The sequence below is a fragment of the Sciurus vulgaris genome (assembly GCF_902686455.1).
Source record: "Sciurus vulgaris genome assembly, chromosome: 14".
Lineage (NCBI taxonomy): Eukaryota > Metazoa > Chordata > Mammalia > Rodentia > Sciuridae > Sciurus > Sciurus vulgaris.
The window spans coordinates 40473782-40496996 of record NC_136475.1 but is presented as its reverse complement, the minus strand read 5'-3'; positions in this window follow the sequence as shown (position 1 = coordinate 40496996).

Sequence of the window (23215 nt, the reverse complement as noted above, 5' to 3'; positions counted from 1 at the left end):
AAATAAGACAAGCAATAAAAGGGCAGAAATAAATCCTATCTTGTCAGCAATTAAATAAAATGCAAGTAGGTTAAACATCTCAAACAAAAGAAATGTACACAGATTGCATATATTGTTTGTAAGATACTTGTACTTCTAAATTTAAAAATATTTTACTTTTGATTCAGTTTGTTTAGCAAACTGAATCTAGTCACATATAGAAAGGATTATATATAACCATCAAGGTAGATTTATCATAGGAATGCAAGATTTGTTTAACATCCTCAAACTAATCAAAGTAATATGTCATCTGGTTCAGTTTTCCATTGGCATTATAAAAATTACTACAAATTTAGACACCAGACACAATGCAAATTTATTATCTTACCCTCTTGGAGATTTGAAGTCCAAAGTAAGTCTCTCTAGCCTAAAATCAGGTGTCTGTGAAGTTGTTTCTGTTTGGAGGTCCTAGGGAAGTATCTTCTTCCTTGCCTTTTCACATTCTGGGGTTTTTTTTTTGCCTTGTAAACTGTGAAATTTGTTGTAATTCTTACACAATATAGAAACTTGATATAAAGGTATATCTTATTATTTCTTGCTTCATAAAATTGCATTCTATTTAGAAGCACATAGTGTTTTCCCATTTGAAGGATAATGGCTGTTGATGATCCTTTGTACACAAGTGAAAATACATTTGCAGGGTTAATTCCCAATAGTAAGATCTTGTATTAAATAGAGGTTTGCTAGCACTTCTTACACTGATATTGCCAAAGTACTCTATACAAAATGATAGCTTTATGCTTTCTCTAGCAATATATGAGATTTCTATTTTTTTTTCTATTTTAAAAATTTTATTTGTTCTTTTAAGATATACAGGACAATAGGTTTATTTTGACATATTGATATAAACATGGAGTATATCTTATTCTAATTAGGACCCCAGTTTGGTGGTTGTACATGATGTGAAGATTCATTGTAGTATTCATATATGTACATAGAAAAGTTGTGTCAGATTCATTTCACTATTGTTCCTATTTCTATCCCCTTCCCTTCCTTTCATTACCCTTTGTCTAATTCAGTGAACTTCTCTCCCCCCATCCCCAGTTTTATGTTATCATAAAAGAGAAAACATTTGACCTTTTTCTGGGGTGGGGGGATTGGCTTATTTCATTTAGTGTGATAATCTCCAGATCCATCCATTTTCCTGCAAATGTCAGAAAGTCATTCTCTTTCATGGCTGAGTAATATTCCATTAAGTACATATACCACATTTTCTTTATTCATTTATCTGTTGAAGGGCATGGAGGTTGGTTTCATAGCTTAGCTATTGTGCATTAGGCTGCTGTAAACATTGATGTGTCTATGTCACTGTAATATGCTGATTTCAACTCCTTTGGATATACACCAAGGGGTAGGATAACTGGGTCAAATGGTGGTTCCACTCCTAGTTTTTTGAGGAATCTTCATACTACTTTCTAGAATGATTGTATCAATTTGCAATCCCACCAGCAATTTATGACTGTACCCTTTCCCTACATACTCATCAACATTTATTGTTACGTGTATTCTTTATTGTTGTCATGTTGACTGGAGTGAGATAAAATCTCAGTGTAATTTTAATTTTCATTTCTCTAATAGCTAGAGAATCACGTGCTTTCCCTGTTTCCATTGTCACATCACCTTCTATTTCCTTTGATGGTCTCACCTTCCATTATGAAGACGCTTGAGCTTTCACTGGGCCTACCTAGAAAATTCATGAATAATCTCCCCATTTCAAGATCTTCAACTTAATTTCATTTGCAAAGTTCCTTTTACCATGTAAGGCCACATATTCAAAAGGTCTAAAGATAAGAATATGGGTATGTTTGGGTGACCATCAGTCTGTCTATTGCAGTATGTCCTCTGATCTCCAAATAGTCAGTCATCTGAAGTGAAAAATATCTTTATCCTATTCTAACATACCCGAGAGTGTCAACCTATTAAACGTCCACTCAAAATTCAAACTGTTATCTAAATATGCTCCACTCCAAAATTCAGAATTTCATTGTCTTAATTAGTAAAGTGTGATACTTAGTATCATCAATAGTGGGGCAAATTTTCTTTCCATCTATGAAGCCATAAAAGTAGACAAGAAAGTTAATTAATTTCCAAAAGATAGTAATGGGATAGAAATGGAATTACAGTTATGGGCATTTCCATTCCAAAAGGGTAAAAATGGGAGTAACAGGAAGAGGAAATTTGTTGCTGGTTCTGAAATAATTTTGAAATCCAGAAGGACACATTCTATTAGGGTTTATGACCTGAGACTATGTCTTTGAGGCTCAAAGTTCCAATTTCTGAGACATCTTTCTTTTTCCATCAATTGAAGACTTTACTGACTGATGTGTAGTTTTATCAGTCTATTTTCTGTCCATAGCTTTGGGGGGTCTGGTTGTCTTCTCTTATTCCATTCTCACTTTGTCCCTTTTCAGATCCAAGATCACAGGGTTTCTTATGGGAAAACATTCTCCAGGACCTGTGAATCTTCCATTCATGGCACACTGATTCACTCAATTAGACTAAGCACCTCCACAAATCTCTTCTGGATAATTTTATATTCCTGTCTTCTCCTAAGATAGTTGAAAGAATCTATGAGTCAATTACCTAATCTCTTTTAGAAATTCTCTGTGTGACTGAATATTGTACCTTTGGGTCCTTCCAAGGCACAATTGAAAAACTGTATAGGCACACCCTTTCCCTCCAGAGCATGTGTTCTAGATAGTGGATCTTAGGGTTTTAGGATCTTTTGCAATTTGATTAGACTGAGGATGTTTTACATCATCAAGTTCTGGTCTTCTTCCCTAAGAGATCTTCCCTTTATTTATTTTTACATATGTTTTATAATAATAAGCAAGAAAACCCAGACCACACTTTCAATAATTTGTTTGGAAATCTCTTCAGCTAAATATCTAAGTAAATTTGTCACGAGTTATACTTTCTATGTGAACTCAGTGTTCAGGTAATTTTATGTAACTATGTACCAAGGATTCCCTTTCCTGTAGCTTCTAAAAATGTTTCTCATAATCTTCTGAGCCTTTAACCACAGCAGAAAAACTGGATGATATAAATGTGAAATATCTTGATCTCAATTTTCTCATTAGCTTAATTTCTTTAAGACTTTATTAGACAAATTCTGAGATATCCAAAAGCACTTCACTAAATGTTTTGTTCAGCATGTGGCACAGTAAAGATACATGCTTCATCCCTAGTTAGTGATGCTTCATCACTGATGTTATACCATGCACATCACCAAGAAAGTGATCTATTTATCTAAAAATAAGAATTACTCAAAGCACAGTTCCATTTGTAGTCAATAATATGTATGCATGCTCACACATACACACACACACACACACACACACACACACACACACACACCAGACTTGATTATCATTTGTCAATGGTGCTATGGAATTATGAATTAGAAACTGAATCAAGATGGAGCAAGTATTTGAAGAAGCTCATGCATAGATCTCAAATTTATCTCTTAATGCAAACAGTAGAAAATGAAATTTTCATTTTTAAGGAATCCAAAATCATTCTGAGGAATAAATCCAAGATTAATAAAACTTGTGCATCAAAAACTACAGATAGATTTTAGGAAAATTAAAGAAAACCCTATAAGATGGTGGGTTACACCAAGTTCCATGCATCAGAAAACTCAATATTATAAAGCTAGTGGGTTTAACCAAATTGATCTGCAGATTTAATGAAATCTCAGTCAAAAACTCAACATGTTTACTAGCAAATTGTTTTCAAAATTTGCTGAAAAAACAAAATGTCAAGAATAGTCAGGGCAATTTTGAGATAGAATGATTAAACAAGGAATTTCACACTACCAAATATTAAGATTTAATATCACTACATATTTTAAATATGCTACTGTGTACCAATTAATTAAGAATGTAGTCTGGGTTCACACTTTTATTATCTGGCTAAGCTGAACACTAATTAATTTTCATCATTATCAGTCCGAATGCTTTTCTGACTATGTTTTAATTTGCAACTAAATTTGTGTCAAGTCTGGAGTCTTCATTTCCTTTCTGGTTGATATTCTTGCTTTAAAAATGTCCCTATGACCAAACCATGGTGACTGCCTTTCCACCTTGTCCTTTCAAAGGGTTGAGTGCACCTGTGGTAACAATGTTTATACAGTTTTTTATTCCTCTGTTGAAAATCTAGCAACCAATTTTCAATACAATTAAAAGCCATACAAATTTATTAAATTTTTCTTCATAAAAATCTATACGAAAATACTAAATTACACCCTAACACCTAATTATAAGGTGCACTTTAATGGAATAATTATAAAATCGTGTTTCTGAAATAGCATAGAATATAATATATATTTTAAAATAATTGATATGATACAACCAGGGAGAAGAGAGTCATTGATCTGGTTTGAGGCTAATGGAATGATTCTGAGAAGCAACTATAGAGAGAGATGAACAGGTATCTCCTAGTGTCTGCAATAGTTCCATATGGACTCCAGATCAGTAAAGCACTGTTTTCTGAGAACAGTCTATGTTCTAGAAGGATTGCTCCATGCTGTCAGAGTACATGAAGTTTATTGATAGATTTCTACCAATACCTCTTCTTGGCTTATTTATGATCACAAATATTATACATATAAACTTGTGATAAACTTCACACTCCTTTGGTTTATTTTTGAACCTTTCACCTGGTCTACATTTGTTGCTGTGCCACCAACCCTGTTATTATTGACAGTTGGATATTAAGTACATGATGTTTAACTCAAATTCAGCATAAATAAATTTGAGATGTCTTTTCCCTCTCTCTTCCTTCCCTTCCTCATACCTAATCTCCAAGTGAAAATAACAAAATGAAAGCATATCCGTTTATACTCCTTACTTTAATGTTTCTTTTATTGTAATCCTTATTTTTAAATGATTTATAAATCTGAATCACTAAATTATTTTGAACAATTCAATTTACATAGTTGCCCAAGTCTTACTGTTTTTTCCAGAATGATGCTATTGATAGCCATTTGGTCACCCTTTGTAGAAGTTCAGAGATGGGTTTGCTGAGAGCGAGGATGAGGATGCCTATCCTTACCCAGCGCACTTACCCAGGCATCGGAGACCGAGCTCTGAGGGCACGGATCTAATTTTATTTAGGGTTGCACAGGACATATATAGGCACATTATCCAATCAGGTTAACACGCTAGTTAAAGTATACCAGAGTCAGCCTATAGGTGAACTATACATCGATAGTCCAGGTAGTGTAAACAAACCAAGCATGCCTAAGCAATTCTGCCCAGCAACAGGTCTGAGACAAAGCACTGGGGGAATGGCAAGCTCCAGCACACAGCATGAAGCAAGGCAGCACAGGTGAGCTCACATCACAGCTTTATGTGATGCATGTCAGAACCAGGCGTCTCCTAAGCTCAAACTCAGCCGCAGCAACTGCAAAGACCTTCATTCCATGGTGAGTCCTTACCATTACCTCAGTTTCTCTGTCCAGACTGTTTGGCTTACTTAGACCATGGTGTCAGTGACTGCTGTCAGATAAGCTTGAGGAATGTTCCCTACAACCCTTAACTCTGTTCCATCTACTAAATTCCTGTTGCCAGTGTGCATATTCAGTTGTAGATGTATTGTTTCTGATCATTTCTTTTTCTTGGTACCAATACATTCCTACTTTCTCCATCAGCATCCCCCTTTAAAAGAGTGTACGTTACTTTTTCAAAATCTCATGTTTGATCATGCTGTTTCTTACCAATCTGCCATGAGTTGTACTCACTTGATTAATTAAATCCAATGACCTTTTTAACTTTACTTGACTCTTACATTGTCCAAATTTACCTCACCATTTTCAGCAAATGTTATTGCACTCCTGAGAAATTTTAAACATTTCCTTATCAAAGCATGCAATGTGTTTCTCTGGTCTTTTCAGAGACTCTTCTTACTATTCTGGAAACTTCAAACCATCATCTTCTTAGAAATTACCTCTCTCACTCTCTTTATGTTTTCAGTTCTACATTGGGACTTTCAGTCTATCTTCACATCACTTCTGTTTCTTATTTTCTATCAATATGTGTAATAATGTGTGTGATTTCTGGGGTCCAACATCTTGTTCATTTATTTACTCATTTATTTTCCTATTCCACTATTCAAATTATCCACACAGAATTATTTTTGCTCATTTCAAAGCATAGGTGTATACATGCACACATACACAGATGACATAACAAATTTATGTGTGTGTTTGTCTATTTGTGCCGTGGATTGACTTGAGGCCCTTGTGAATGGTAGGTCATTATTTTACCACTGAGCCATACTCCAGTCCAATATATAGGTTTATTTTAAAATCTAATCCTAACCCCTTCTTTCTTTGTATGATAAAAAGTTTCAAAACACACATTTAATGGTCTCTTTCCCATTGTTTTAGCATGACTGCTTTTGGGATAAAACTTTTGAAGATTTGACTTGGCTGATGTTCTTCATTCTGGTCATTTCCTCATATAGGTTATTCATTTCTAAGATCATTTTCTAGGGATTTGCTTCCTATGGAAATAACACTTGTCCTAATGAAAGCAAGTCCAGTTACAGAGAAGTTCCTAGTCCATCTCTAATGGGGTCTTCTTCTTTTCACCAGGTCTGAACCAGTTCTTCTGCAAATTTCTCAGGACCCAGTTGGACGTCATGAATGTGGTGGCTCTTATTGTCCTATGTTTTGGTCTCAGATATGGTGTTCTGGTCTTCCTTAGGTGATCCTTTTCTCCCTCACAACCCTTGACAAAATGCTTTGCAAACTTGTTAAACTTCTTTGTCCCTTCACAAGGTAATGAGCTCATTTTTCTGGCTCTATTTCTCAGAGAAGCCTTTGTTCTATTGCTTTTGGTGAGGTTATTTTCGGGACACCAACCTCTTAGGCATGATCTGGAGGCCTTACATACTGCTCCTGAAAAGCCCCAAGAAGCACACCCTCCAGATGTTAAGGAATATCTTTTGGTTCTAATATAATTATGAGCTTTTGGATTCAATTCCTGTTTTAGGACCATTGCTTAGAGTTTTTATTTTTGTCACATAAGAACTTATATTCTTAGGTTTCTAACTTAGCTGTGTATGTTTAATTTTCTTTGTTGTTATCTTGATTTCTAATCAGTATTTTCATATTTTGAACCATGATAAATGTTCTTCTCTTAGCCCAGTGCACTGTGTTTACCATACATGTCTCATTTCATTTTAATAGGAATTTGCTAAACAACATTTCTCCATTTTGTGAATTGATAAATGGAGGTTGAGTGATATTTTCTCAAGGTTGCACAGTTGATACATGACCCTCTATCAACTAGACTAACTCCAAAACTACATACTTGTTTATTTAAGGGAAAGTACAGTGAATTTGCACTGTGGGAAGACTGCACTATAATCTTTTCCTTCAACTTCATCTGTAACTTACTTTATATCATCAGCATACTTTAGAAGAGAACGTTTTGCACAGTAGGACATCACTTTTCAAAGCCTCTTGACATTGTCCGCACACTTCAGTCTAAAAGTTTATCTTGGAGGTGACATTTTTCTTCTACAATCTTTCTGAATTGAGCAATACAGCAATTTCTAGACCACCCTGACAGGATGTCTTGCAAGTTGGAATATTTTTCACCTACCTTAGCAGTGATTGCTGTTCTGAGGATCACTACCACTTCTTTCGCTGTGAAGGAAATGTCAGCAAAATCTTTTCTTCAACATAGAATAATAATATTCTTTATAACCTATTTAAATCTTTATATGCCTATATACCAAAAACACCAATAGTAAATGATTTTATTATCCTTTCCAGAGAATGCATTTCACATGTCTCAGTCACCTTGCGCTGCCGTAATCAAATATGATAGACGGAGTGGTTTAAACAACAAAACATTAATTTATCACATTTCTAGACGTTGAAAATGCCACAATTAGGGTGACGGCAAATTTGCTGTTTGGTAAAAGGTCTGCTCCTGGTTTGCAAACAATCACTTGCTGCGTCCTTATGTGACGGAGAGAGGAGGTTGCTCTGCATGTTATAAGTTCTCTCATGTTATGGACTTATTATGCCATGGTGATGGCTACATTTTCATGGCCTCATCTAAACCTTATTAGCGCCCAAGGCCTCACCTCTAAATACCAACACATTGAGGTTTATGGCTTCAATGTACGAATTTGGGAGGATACCAATATTCAGTCCATGGTAGTGAGGTCCTAAAAAGTTAGTCCTCAATCATATTCCCAGTGGCATAAAATGATTCTTTGGAAATTAATGTTTTCTTCTCAAAAATTTGAGAAACACTGCAAAGTGTATGTCCTCTTAAAAATTAAAAAAAAAAGTCTTATTAAATTTTCTGAGTAGATTTGCAACAAAGAGGTTAAGCCAGCATCTACTATTTATTATCTTGATTGTGGTGTCAAAATTCATCAAATTACATAAATTACATATGTGTAGTTTTTCATCACATCTCAATAAAGAAGTTAATCCAGCATTTCTTAGACTCTTGAATATTAGATTTCTATATTCCTTTAAAACATTGATTTCATATAATGGCATTTATAATTTAACTTATACTATATGCTAGACACCATTTGAAGTACTTTTGTATATTTTCTAATTTTATCCTCACAACCATCTTAGATATATACTGTTATTATCATCATTGTACTGATAAGAGAAGTGAGGCTTAGAGAAGTTCAGTAACTTACCTAAGGTTAAACAGTAAATAGTGGAAAATCAGGGTTTGAGCCTATATTAGCGTTCCTTTGTTGCCATAATGAATTTCCATAGAAGTTTTTTTTTTTTTTTGGTACAGAAGCACTTTATTTTTTTTAAATTTATTTTTATTGTAAACAAATGGGATACATGTTGTTTCTCTGTACATGAAGTGAAGGCATACCATTTGTGTAATCATACATTTACATAGGGTAATGGTGTTTGATTCATTCTATTATTTTTTCCTTGCTCCCTTCCATAGAAGTTTAGGTAATACAAATTTACTACATTTTTGTAGGTCAGAAATCTGACATGTCACACTGGGCTGAGGTGAAGCCAAGGGCAGCGTTCTGTGTTCTGCAGGTTCTAGGAGAGTATTTACTTCCTGTTCATTGGGTGTTGGAGAAACTCAGATCCATCATTTATAAGACTGACTGTCAGCTGTTACCTACCTTTATTTCTGGAATTCCTTCTATGGTTCTTGGGCTTTTTTTTTTTTTTTTTTTTTTTTTTTTTTGTGGTACTGGGGATCGAACTCAGGGACTTGTGCTTGCAGTGCAAGCACTCTTCCAACTGAGCTATCTCCCCAGCTCCTCTATGGTTCTTACTTCCTACATTACCAGCACCAAGGTGTGCAAACTTCTCATGCTACCTTTTCTCTTTCCCCTCTTTCTCTTATTCTACTTTTAAGGACTTGCATGATTAGATTGGGCTCACCCAGATAGTTCAGGATAATCTGCCTGTGTCAATATTCTTAATTTAAATCATATCCACATATCTTCAACATCCCCTTTGCTATGTAGGATAATCTATGCATCACAGTTTCAAGGGATTAAGGTGTGGGCTTTTTAAGGGATCATTATTCTATGAGTCAAATTCTTTTTTTTTTTTTTTTCCAGTTCTGGTAACCAAACCCAGGTCTTTTCCTGTACAAACATGCTACCATTGAGCTACATCCCTAGTCCAATCCCACTGAACAAAACTGACTTTAAGATTGTGTGCTTATCTACTATGCCTTCTGTTATCTGAATATTCCCATGTAGCATAAAACTATGGTAAATATCTCCTTGGTTCAATGTAGCATCACAAGTCATTAAAATGCAGACAAGGGGCAGGCCTGAGGAGAAGCTGTTTGGGTTTCTGTGGTCTCAGAACAAAATTGCCTGCAGAATACTCATTGATTTGGAGCAATATGTGCCATGCCCAGCATGATTCAAGAAACTACAAATAACTTATTTCTTAGAACTTTAGAAAAGCAGTAAGAAAAAGAGAAAGTGGATCCTTAAATATGGTTTCCTTGTATTTTCTCTGGCTATGTCTCTCTAATAAACTGCCCTGTGATTTTATGAAAGGCCTTTGTTTATGGATGGTGTAGATCTGAGGATGAAGCTCAGTGGTAGAGCACTTGCCTAGTATGTGTGGTACCCTGGATTTAATCCTTAGCACTGAACTCAGAGCATTTTTTTAAAAAAGTCTATTTATATATGATTTTTTTCTAAAAGTCACTGTAGTAATGAAACCCAGGGACCACAAAGTTGGCTCATTTACTTCATATGAGGAGAGCTTTGTTTTTCTTACTTTGGACTTTAATGAGTTACATGATGGAGAACTGTTACAGAGAACTTTTTCCTTTTCCATCCTCAATACTGTTTCTTGGGTAGATTTTGAATTCTCAGGTATCTTATAGTCAAACATTTATTATATCCCGAATGCAAATGTTTCTTTTTAGCTGTCTAGTATGTGCTCTATTATGTGAGAAAACTTATCTCTTGATATTACAATGTATCGTAAATATTTTCACCTATTTTTTTCTTTGAAAAGAACATTGATTCTTAATAATTATCACCCCAAGGTAGCGGGATTAGTTTTTAGCTCTGTTTTCTTAAATTAATCAGTCCTCCATATCAAATAAGTGCTAACAGTATCAGAGCACTAGATTAACCAGTGCAGGTGAAGTGAAGCTGTTTTGAGCCCTGGCATGTGGGGAATGCATTTCCTTCACTTCACACCCATCCTCACCAATCCCAGCCTGTTTCAACCTTTTCATCATCTCTGTGGCAGTTTCTCTAACTGCATTCTTCCATCATACTCTGGTTAAATATGTGTTTTTAAACATTTTCCAAGTCTGTGGTGTTTTATTTTATTAATAGAGTCTTTTGCAGCAAAAAAGTTTCTAAATATTGAAAAGGAATTTAAGTAGCAGACTAAGGATTTTGAAATGATTAGGTTAGTATTTGTCAAGCACTTTCAATGAATCTGGCTTTCTGGATAGTCTTCAACTGTATCAATGCATTTTAGATGCTTATAAATTCTCTATGTGAAGTGTGCATGGTTTCCTCTCTTACAAATCAGGAAAGTGATGCTTAGAGTCCCAGCAAATTGTATGAATAAATTGTATTATTCTTTGGTATCTACCATTACTTTGCAAAATTGATTACTTTATAGTATTTTGAAATTTATTTATTTCAGTGGATGTTATTATATTTATGGGAGGAGGGGGCATTTCAGGGATCTTCAAATGACTTTGCAGTCATTTGAACTTTCTTCTTCTGGAAATCATTCAGTGTCAGTTACAAGTGAACAGTCTATGTGCAATCACCGAATGTTTCCCTTTGGAATCTTACAAAGGAAAAGAAAGATCCAGAATTTGGTGGTTGTGACTAGCATATGAATATTCTGCTTGATATTTGGACCTTACTTACAATCCTCTTTAGTGTGACCCTCTAGCCCTAAGTGAAATTTTTATAGCTTCCTGTATGAATTGCTAGTCCCTTGACTATTTTGCATTCCCAAAATTTGGGGATTAGCATATAGACAGAATAATTGCACATTTAATTACATCAACAGAAACTCCCACAATTTGTCCCAAACTTATAGATGCCTTAACACATAGAATTTATATTCTGCTATTTGTAATTAATTTCCTAGATTAATAAGTGTGCCATGTTTATTACACTGCTTCATTACTCCTTTTATTGACTTATAGTCCTCCAATACTATGCCAATATTGGTATTTTAAAACCAACCTAATCTATCAGGAATTGTGTGTAATGATGCTTACCTTTCCAATATATATCCTGGGTTGATCCAGCTAGCAGTATCAATAACTGCCATCAAAGACAAAATGCTTCACTGTAAATGATTTTATTAGCCACTCAGTGAGAATTAAAAAAGGAAAAAGAAAAAATGACAAAGGAAAACGACTCAGATTTATTATCCAAGTTTGATAGGACTATACTAAGTAATACCACTCTTTTCTGTCCACTAAAAAGCCCAATAGAATCCAGCAAAATGCCTTCCTAAGGCCTGTTGTTAAATAACAAAGTGTGACATTGTGTTTGAAATTGTGAAAGTATGATGAGCTAGCCTGTGAAAAGGTATGTTAACACCTAAAATTGTAGTAAAATTTTACCTAAATTGATTACATTTTCCCACACCCTAATTCACTAACCCTGAAACGACAGAAAGCAAGACTGATCAGCTCTCAGCAAAGGGGAATCTAGGTAATGAACAAATAGAAATATCAAATGGAAGCCATGAAACACAGGTTGCAAAAGATAGGAAAGGGATTTTCATCACAGATAACTGAGGGAGAGAATATGTTTATAATTTTACTTTTACTTCCTTAACAGAAAGAAAATTTCAGGCAATATTGTATATTATCAAGAGGATGGAAAGATGCCTGGCCCCTCCTCACTGTGTTGGTTCCTTATTTTTCCAATCTCAGACTAAAAAATATCATCTTCTCAAGATGTAGAGGTCAGGAAGATTTTCCCGAACTCTTTGTAAATTACCTTTTAGTGTACCCCTTTGCAATTTATTAATTTCCTTCACAGTGGTAATTGTTGTTTTTAATTAGTATTTAGTTTCATTTTATTCTGTGGATCTTATGATAAAACATAACTCTATGAAGACAAGGACAATATAGCACTCAACATATTTCTTGGCAAAAAGTCACTATTTGATAAACATTGTGAAAGTATTTAATTAACTTATTAAAAAATAGGACATCAGGAAGACAGGCCAGGTTGATCCAGGAGAAAACAAGTCACGTTCAAGATTACAGTGTAATCTGGTACTGGAAAGACCTCAAAATCCCAACTTTAAAAGTGCATTCTTTCAAATTATCTAAGAAATGCTGCTGCATTGCCTATTTCAGAACAAAGAGCATGGCAGGGAATGTACCAACTGGCAGAACACTGTAGTTAATAGTACAGACTGTGGTTCCAAAAGAATCATAGTTGATGTGTTGTATTTACCATTATCAGGGATACAACAGGAAAACTACTTAACATCTATAAACTTCATTTTATTCACCTATAAAATGAAGACAAAAATAAAGCCTGATAGTTATTGTGAGCACTGATTATAAAATTTTACATAAAACAAATATGACAGGACAGAACAGTTAGAAAAACTTTATAATATTTATACATTATCTCAGTATGGGGAAGATAATAAACATTTATCAAATGTAAGATATTAGTTTCATTTTATGTTAAATGAATAAACCTATTTGAGCTTACTTCAGCGAGATTAAAATCCAAATTACGTGTATCTTATTGTAACAGTGAAAACTTCTAGCTTAACTTGTTTTTAGTGGACTTTAAGAATCACAAATTTTGGAGGTCATGCAACTAAATAATATATTATTATTCTCCCATTAACTTTGCTGCAGATGACATCACTGATCAAAGGTGCCTATCAGGGTAAAATTGTTCCCCAGAAAAACTTTTTACTTTTTCTGTTCTGTTTCTATTTTCAGACTGTGGTCTTCACCCTGCATTCTTGTAGTCTTGCTTGTCTTTCTGAGCTGAATCCAGTATAGACTCCTAACTATAAGAGTTAACCCCAAAAAGAAACATTCTGCCCTCAAGGTAAGAAAATGCCATCACAAGGATTCACCACCTGTGGTAGGTGCCAAATTACCAGACTTCTTGACTCAAGCCCCAGGGAAATCTGATTTTTGCAAGTAGCGCTAACCTGATCCTCATATAATTATTCCCCACTTCCCAAAGGTAAAAATGATGCTTGAGGCATTGTAATGTCTGTCTCCTTCCAGGTTGCAAGCATCCTCAATAAAGTCTTTTATCTTTCTCCCTAATGCTTATCTCCTGGGCATTTTTTTTTCCCCCATGCAAGCATCTTTAAAAAATAACAAAAAATGACTAGGCCACAAAGCATGATGGCTTACTAATCCATTAACTCATTTCTAGATTCCATAATAAAAATAATAATAACAGAATCATGAAAATGTATAAAAATAAAACTTCTACAGCCATTATTGTTAAAAGTATTTTTGAAAATTAAAAATATTGAGGAGCTTTCTTACCAAAATGATATACCAACTCCATAGGTTTCATTCACTCATTTATTTACTTCTAAAGCAATTTTTTAATACTAATTATGCTGAGTATTTTAGGCATTGTGATAAGGAGAATAATGTGCCCTAAAAATGTCCCTGTCTTAATACTTAGAATTGTGATTATGTTACTTAAACCACAAAGGAGAATTAAGATTGAGGATGGAATTAAGGTTGTTAATCAATTGATCTTAACATAGAGATGATTATCCTGTATTATTGGGTGCACTTGACCTAATTACAAGGGTCTTTAAAAGTACTTGAACAGGACAGAGTGAGAAGGACTTGACCCAACCCTGGTAGCTTTAAAGAGATAGGGAGCAAGTCAAAATTCAAAGATATGCAGAGCCTCTCTCTCAAAGCTGGAAAAGGCAAGGAAGCAAATTCTCTCTAGAGACTCCAAAGAGAAACAAAGCCCTTAATTTTAGGCCCGTGAGACCTGTGTCAGACAACTGATGAACAGAATTTATAATAATAAACGTAGTTTTATACACTAAACATGAGGAAATTTGTTTTTGTTTGTTTGTTTGTTTGTTTGTTTGTGGTGCTGGGGATTGAACCAGGCACTCTACCAACTGAGCTATATCCCCAGCCCCATGAGGCCATTTATTACATCAGCAGTTGAAAAGTAATACAGGCATGACAATGGATGAAAAAGACCCTGAATTCTGCTCTAATAGTGCTGAAAGCAAATTATCATTGAATAAGAATTAACATCATTGAATAAAAATGAACATCAATATAAAGCAACAGCTGTATATGCCTGGAGTGTAAGCTTTGGGATATTTATTTATATGTAAAGAGTTGTGTTATGTGCTAAAGTCAGTATAAAAAGCTCAAATCATCATAGGCAATGAATAACTGTGAATATACCATAAATTACGCATAAGGTCCAATATGCAAACACAGGCCTGAATGGTAATTCGTAAAAGCATGATAATCACTGGTACAGATTAGAAGAACAAAACTGAAGTCTGTATGTTAAGTGTCTGATATCAACCTTATTCCCTCTTCAGAGAAAAATTAAATGTTTAATAGTGATGGAGGTGGAAGATATGGAGAATGCTAGTGTTCCTGATTTATTTTTTTTTTTGAGGGTAAAGAAAACAAATATTTATTGGCTCATGTGTGCTTTTTTAAAGTTTTTAAAAGATTTTTAAGAATAAAAATCAAATATAAAATAAAACAAACTAAAAACTATCAACTAAGAGTATAATTCGATAATGGGTTTTTTTTTTTTTTACAACAATATATGTATTTATGTTTTAAACTAAGGGATATTTTAACAAAATCAAAATGTCAAAAACTTTTCAGAGTAAATATGCTATAGTAACCTGGAGTTATGTTATTAATAAAAGGAGAATTTTTTGAAGTAAAAGAATTAGCTCATATAAGTGAAAAGTCAATATTTGAGCTCTTTTTTTTGTTGTTTTTAAAATTTTTTTTCTTAAATCTTTCCAGATATTTTTATTATTTATTCATTTTAATTAAAAATCATAAATTTACATAGGGCAATATTGTTTGATTCATTCTGTTATTTTTTCCCTTCCCCCTCACCGCTCCCACCCCTCTTTTCCCTCTATACAGTCCTTCCTTCCTCCATACTTACCACCCTCCTTATCTCTAACCCTAAACCTACCCCTAACCCTAACGCTAACCCCTCCTACCCCCCATTATATGTCCTCATCCAATTATCAGCAAGATCATTCGTCCTTTAGTTTTTTGAGATTGGATTATCTCACTTAGCATGATATCCTCCAATTTCATCCATGTGCCTGCAAATGCCATAATTTTATCCTTCTTCATGGCAGAGTAATATTCCATTGTATATATATGCCACAGTTTCTTTATCCATTAATCAACTGAAGGGCATCTAGGTTGGTTCCACAATTTGGCTATAGTGAATTGAGCAGCTATGAACATTGATGTGGCTGTATCTCTGTAGTATGCTGATTTTAAGTCCTTTGGGTATAGGCCAAGGAGTGGGATAGCTGGGTCAAATGGTGGTTCCATTCCAAGCTTTCTGAGGAACCTCCATACTGCTTTCCAGAGTGGCTGCACTAATTTACAGCTTCACCAGCAATGTATGAGTGTACCTTTTCCCCACATCCTCACCAACACCTATTGTTGCTTGTGTTCTTGATAATTGCCATTCTAATTGGGGTGAGATGAAATCTTAGGGTAGTTTTGATTGATTTCTCTTATTCCTAGAGGTGTTGAACATTTTTTCATATATCTGTTGATTGCTTGTAGATCTTCTTCTGTGAAGTGTCTGTTCATTTCCTTAGCCCATTTATCGATTGGATTATTTGTATTCTTGGTGTAGAGTTTTTTGAGTTCTTTATAGATTCTGGAAATTAGCGCTCTATTTGAAGTATGAGTGGCAAAGATATTCTCCCACTCTGTAGGATCTCTCTTCACATTACTGATACTTTCCTTTGCTGAGAGAAAGCTTTTTAGTTTGAATCTATCCCAGTGGTTGATTCTAGCTTTTATTTCTTGTGCTATGGGAGTCCTGTTAAGGAAGTCTGAACCTATGCCAACAAGTTGAAGGTTTGGACCTACTTTCTTTCTATAAGATGCAGGGTCTCTGGTCTGATTCAGAGGTCCTTGATCCATTTTGAGTTCAGATTTGTGCAGGGTGAGAGATAGGGATTTAGTTTCATTCTGTTGCATATGGATTTCCAGTTTTCCCAGCACCATTTGTAGAAGAGGGTATCTTTTCTCCATTGCATATTTTTGGAAACTTCGTCTAGTATGAAAAAATTGTATTTATTTGTGTTTGTGTCCATGTCCTCTATTCTGTACCATTGATCTACCTGTCTATTTTGGTACCAATACCATGCCGTTTTTGTTACAATTGCTTTGTAATAGAGTTGAAGATCTGGTATTGTGATACCCCCTGCTTCGCTCTTTCTACTGAGGATTACTTTAGCTATTCTGGGTTTTTTATTCTTCCAGATGAATTTCATAATTGCTTGCTCTATTTCTGTAAGGTACATCATTGGAATTTTAATTGGAATTGCATTGAATCTGTATAGTACTTTTGGTAGTATGGCCATTTTGACAATATTAATTCTGCCTATCTATGAACATGGGAGATCTTTCCATCTTCTAAGGTTTTCTTTAATTTCTTTCTTTAGTGTTCTGTAGTTCTCATTGTGGAGGTCTTTCACCTCTTTTGTGAGATTGATTCCCAAGTATTTCATTTTTTTCGAGGCTATTGTGAATGGGGTAGTTTTCCTAATTTCTCTTTCTGAAGATTCATCACTTATGTATAAAAATGCATTGAATTTATGAGCATTTATCTTGTAACCTGCAACTTTACTGAATTCACTTATGAGTTCTAAGAGTTTTCTGGTGGAATTTCCAGGTTCCTCTGAATATATAATCATGTCATCAGCAAACAGGGATAGTTTGAGTTCCTCTTTTCCAATTTGTATTCCTTTAATTTCTTTGGTTGGTCTAATTGCTCTGGCTAGAGTCTCAAGAACGATATTGAATAGAAGTGGTGAAAGAGGGCATCCCTGCCTTGTTCCAGTTTTTAGGGGGAATGCTTTCAGTTTTTCACCATTTAGAATGATATTGGCCATGGGCTTAGCGTAGATGGCCTTTACAATGTTAAGAAATGTTCCCACTACCCCAATTTTCTCTAGTGTTTTGAGCATGAAGGCATGCTGTATGCTATCGAAAGTTTTTTCTGCATCTATTGAAATAATCATGTGTTTCTTAACTTTTAGTCTGTTGATATGGTGAATGACATTTATTGATTTCCGGATGTTGAACCAACCTTGAATCCCTGGGATAAAACCCCCTTGATCGTGGTGCACTATCTTTTTAATATATTTTTGTATGTTATTTGCTAAAATTTTGTTGAGAATTTTTGCATCGATGTTCATTAAGGATATTGGTCTGAAATTTTCTTTCCTCAATGTGTCTCTGTCTGGTTTAGGTATCAGGGTGATATTGGCTTCATAGAATGAGTTTGGGAGGGTTCCCTTCTCTTCTATTTTATGGAATACTTTGAGAAGTATTGGAATGAGCTCTTCTTTAAAGGCTGAGAACCCATCTGGTCCTGGACTTTTATTTGTTGGTAGGCTTTTGATGACCTCTTCTATTTCATTGCTTGAAATTGATTTATTTAAGTTGTGTATGTCTTCCTCATTCAGTTTAGGTAATTCATATGTCTCTAGAAACTTGTTGATGTCTTCGAGGTTTTCTGTTTTGTTGGAGTATAGGTTTTCAAAAGAGCTTCTAATTATGTTTTGTATTTCACTCGTGTCTGTTGTGATATTTCCTTGTTCATTCCGAATTTTAGTAATTTGAGTTTTCTCCCTCTTTCTCTTTGTTAGTGTGGCTAAGGGTTTATCAATTTTGTTTATTTTTTCAAAGAACCAACTATTCATTTTGTTAATTTTTCTGATTGTTTCTTTTGTTTCAATTTCGTTGATTTCGGCTCTGATTTTAACTATTTCCTGTCTTCTACTACTTTTGGTGTTGGTCTGCTCTTCTTTTTCTAGGGCTTTCGGCTGTAGTGTTAAGTCATTTATTTGTTTATTTCTACTTCTTTTGTTGAATGCGCCCCATGAAATAAATCTTCCTCTAAGTACTGCTTTTATAGTGTCCCAGAGATTTTTATATGATGTGTCTTTGTTCTCGTTTACTTCTAAAAATTTTTTTTATTTCCCTCCTGATGTCTTCTGTTATCCATTCATCATATAATAGTGTATTATTTAATCTCCAGGTATTGGAGAAGTTTCTGTTTTTTATTCTGTCATTTATATCTAGTTTCAATCCATTATGATCTGATAGAGTACAAGGTAGTATCTCTATCTTCTTGTATTTGCTAACAGTAGCTTTGTGGCATAAGACATGGTCTATTTTAGAGAAGGATTCATGTGCTGCTGAGAAGAAAGTGTATTCGTTCCTTGTTGGATGGTATATTCTATATAAGTCGGTTAAGTCTAAATTGTTGATTGTGTTATTGAGATCTATGGTTTCTTTATTCAATTTTTGTTTGGATGATCTATCCAGAGGTGAGAGAGGTGTGTTAAAATCGCCTAGTATTATTGTGTTGTGTTCTCTTTGATTTCTGGAATTGAGAAGGATTTCTTTGACGTACATGGATGAGCCAATGTTCGGGGCATAGATATTTATGATTGTTATGTCTTGCTGATTTATGCTTCCCTTAAGCAGTATGTAATGTCCTTCTTTATCCCTTCTGACTAGTTTTGACTTGAAGTCCACATTATCTGAAATGAGGATGGATACTCCAGCTTTTTTGCTGAGTCCGTGTGCATGGTATGTTTTTTCCCATCCTTTCACCTTTAGTCTATGGGTATCTCTTTCTATGAGATGAGTCTCTTGTAGGCAGCAAATAGTTGGATTTTTCATTTTAATCCATTCTGCCAGTATGTCTTTTGATTGATGAGTTCAGGCTATTAACATTTTGCTGAGAATGTTGTCTAATGCTGGCTTTCTTTCTGTAAATTCTTTAGCGTTTGTTTATCATGGAAGGATCTTATTTCATCATCAAATCTGAAAGTACGTTTTGCTGGGTATAAGATTCTTGGTTGGCATCCATGTTTTTTTCAGGGCTTGGTAAATGTTGTTCCAGGCCCTTCTAGCTTTTAGGGTCTGGATTGAAAAATCTGCTGATATTCTTATTGGTTTCCCTCTGAATGTAATTTGATTCTTTTCTCTCGCAGCCTTTAAAATTCTGTCTTTATTTTGTATGTTAGGTATTTTCATTATAATGTGCCTTGGTGTGGATCTGTTGTAATTTTGTATATTTGAGTCCTATAAACCCCTTTTCCTTGGTTTTCCATTTCATTCTTCAGATTTGGGAAATTTTCTGATATTATTTCATTGAATAGGTTGTTCATTCCTTTGGTTTATTTCTCTAAGCCTTCCTCAATCCCAATAATTCTTAAATTTGGCCTTTTCATGATATCCCATAATTCTTGTAGATTCTGTTCATGATTTCTTACCGTCTTCTCTGTTTGGTCAACTTTGTTTTCAAGATTAAATATTTTGTCCTCAATATCTGAGGTTCTGTCTTCCTGGTGTTCTATCCTATTGGTTATGCTTTCTATGGAGTTTTTAACTCGGTTTATTGTTTCCTTCATTTCAAGGATTTCTGTTTGTTTTTTTTTTTTCAATATCTCTAACTCTTTATTGAAATGATCTCTTGCTTCCCGTATTTGCTCCTTTACCTGTTTATTGGTGCGATCATTTAATGCCTGCATTTGCTCTTTCATCTCCTCCTTCAATGCCTGCATTTGCTGTTTCATCTCCTCGTTTGCTTCCCTGGTTGTTTTGATTATGTAAATTCTGAACTCCCTTTATAACATTTCTTCTGCTGTGCTGTCATTGGGTTTTGATATAGTATCTAGGTTTGTTTGGGACATTTTCTTCCCTTGTTTTCTCATATTCGTCAGATGTCAGTGGGACTTTGTGATATTGCAGAATTCTTCTATTCACTTATAGTGTCCCTGTAGATTTCCAGTGTATTACCTTCCTGCCTTCAGTAGCCTGAAGTCTTCGAGTAAGTTGATAATGCAGTGCTTCCAAGAAAGCTGCCCCTAGCCCGCTACTGCTTCCAGGACTTGAAGCTGGCTCTGTGTGGAAAGGCTCTCACTGGGGGGCCTGTTCATAGAAGCTAGCCTGGAAAGGCGCTTCCCACCGGAGGGGACTGGGCTGCGGGCTGCTTGGGGAAGTCCCTGGTTGCCCTGTCCTGGTCCCTGAAGCAACCTGTGGGCAGGAACTCGCCGCCCTGGTTCAGGTACTTGAAGCTTGGTTCTGTTCAGAAAGGCTCTCACTGGGGGGCCTGCTCCAAGATGCTGGAGAATCTGACCCTGTGGGCGGAGCCCCCCGCTGGAGTGTGCACGACTGCCTCGGGAAGTCTCTAGCTGCCCTGCCTTACTCTAATAAGCCACCCAAATCCGGGCCTGCCGCCCGGGCGGCGCTTCACCGGGTGGTGGAGACTCACCCCGTGGCTCTATTTTAGTCTAAGTCTCTCAATGCCTCCCCTTCTTGAATCCTGGGTTCTGGAGTGACTGGAGGTGCAGTCACCCTCTAGTCTGCCATCTTGGATCACTGTTCCTGCTTTTTTTAAAGTAGACTTTTTTTTTTTTTAACATTAAGCTTTCTTAATCTTTTTTGAATAGTGGAACACTAGAAATGGTCACATTATATTTATAAATAAAATAAATTCATCACTGATTTCAATACTTTTAAACATATCCTAACATTCTGATCAATATAATATGATATGAAAAAATAAGATATAATCATTAGGCTATTGAGGATAAAATAAATCACTGCTATCAGATATTATATATGTAGAAATGATAGAAAAATCTAATAAAACCACTGAATTTACCAGGAGATTATTAGGAAGTTCTTACATAGAAGATAAAAAATAGCTTTGTCTTAGAAGTTATTATATAAGAGAATAGTGAGTTAATAAACAATCAAGTAACCAAGAAGATCGTAATCAGAATATGCATAGTATCAATATGAAGAGAAAATATATAAAATAACAATAGACATGAGGGAAAGTCCTTTGGATTAACTAAGAACATTTTAAATTAGAGTCATGTCAGTGTCTTTGGGATTTCATAAGCAAAAAATGAAATAAAAGATCAAAATATTTAATGGTTCAAAAATATAAAATATCTGAATATTAAACACTTTATAAAATGCAAAATTTAGTATAAATGAGCTGGTGTAGCAAACATGGGTATATGAAGTTTATATATTTATGAAGATATTTAAAACATGAGAAAACTTGCTAACTAAATAATATATCCAAAAGAAATGAAATTTATATGTCAAAGACACTTCTGCACTCCTTTATTAATTGCAACACTATTTTGAATAGCCAACAAAAACAATCAACCTAAGGATCCACCAAGTAATGAATGGACAAAGAAAATGAAGCACATGTACATTCAATAGAATGTTATTTACTCATAAAAACAATGAAGTCTTGTCATCTGTAACGACATGAATGGAGCTGAAGGGCCATATGTTACATGAAGTAAGGTAGATACAAAAAGACAAATGTTACATATTCTCACTTATATACAGAAACTAAAATTTTGGTTGCATAGAAGTTGAGAGAATAGTGGTTAACAGAGTTTGGGAAGAAGGGAGGAAAGGGGATAGGGAAAGATTAGTTCATGGATTCTAAGTTGCAATTTAGATAAAATAAATAAGTACTGACATTATATTACACAGTAAGGTGATTATAGACCATGATAATGTATATTTCAAAAAAGCTTGAAAAAAAGGTTTTTAATGTTTTTAATCACAAATCATAGAAGTCAGGAGGCAGATGTTTGCCTTTAGTTCAAAATCACACAATGTATATATGTATTAAAATATTGTTTGGTGCCCATTGTTCAACTATTACGTGTCAATTACAAAAACATTTGAGCTTAGTGCCTTGTTTCTAAGGAATCACATATTGTGGAAGGTCTGGTGTATGACTTGAAGACAAGATTATAAAAGACAGTGTAAACACACCACTCCATCATGTTCCCCTGGCCATTTCTAATAACTCAGGCTGGGATAAGCCATGCTGGGAATAGCCATCAGGGAAGCTCAAGTGGTGAGTAACTGAAGCTTCCAGGCATTAGTCAGGTAAGAGAGCTTGAATGATTCCCCAACCCTAGCCAAGTCTGCAGAGACTTCAGCTGGAATCCACAGCCACCTCATAAAAGACCCTGAGTCAGAACCACCCATCACATGTCTCCTGAATTCCTGATGCTCAGAAACTGTGTGACATAATAAATGTGTGTCATTTTAAGTTCGGGGGTAATTTGTTATATAATAATAGATAATTAGTATTGTGAGGTTCAAGATAAAATATTGTGCAATAATTAAAACCATAATCTCAAAGAGTAATGGCATAAAGACATTCATATGAACTACTATAAAGACTAAAAAAACAAATAAAAATAAAAAAGCATGCTGTGGAATTTTATTAACAGCATGGTCCCAAGGAAAATTTGCCATTATCTATATAATTTGAATAAAATCACACCCAAATGTTATCATTTATGGTACTCTTTGTATGAAAAGTACTCATCTTAATATTTCATGGTTTCCTGTTACCT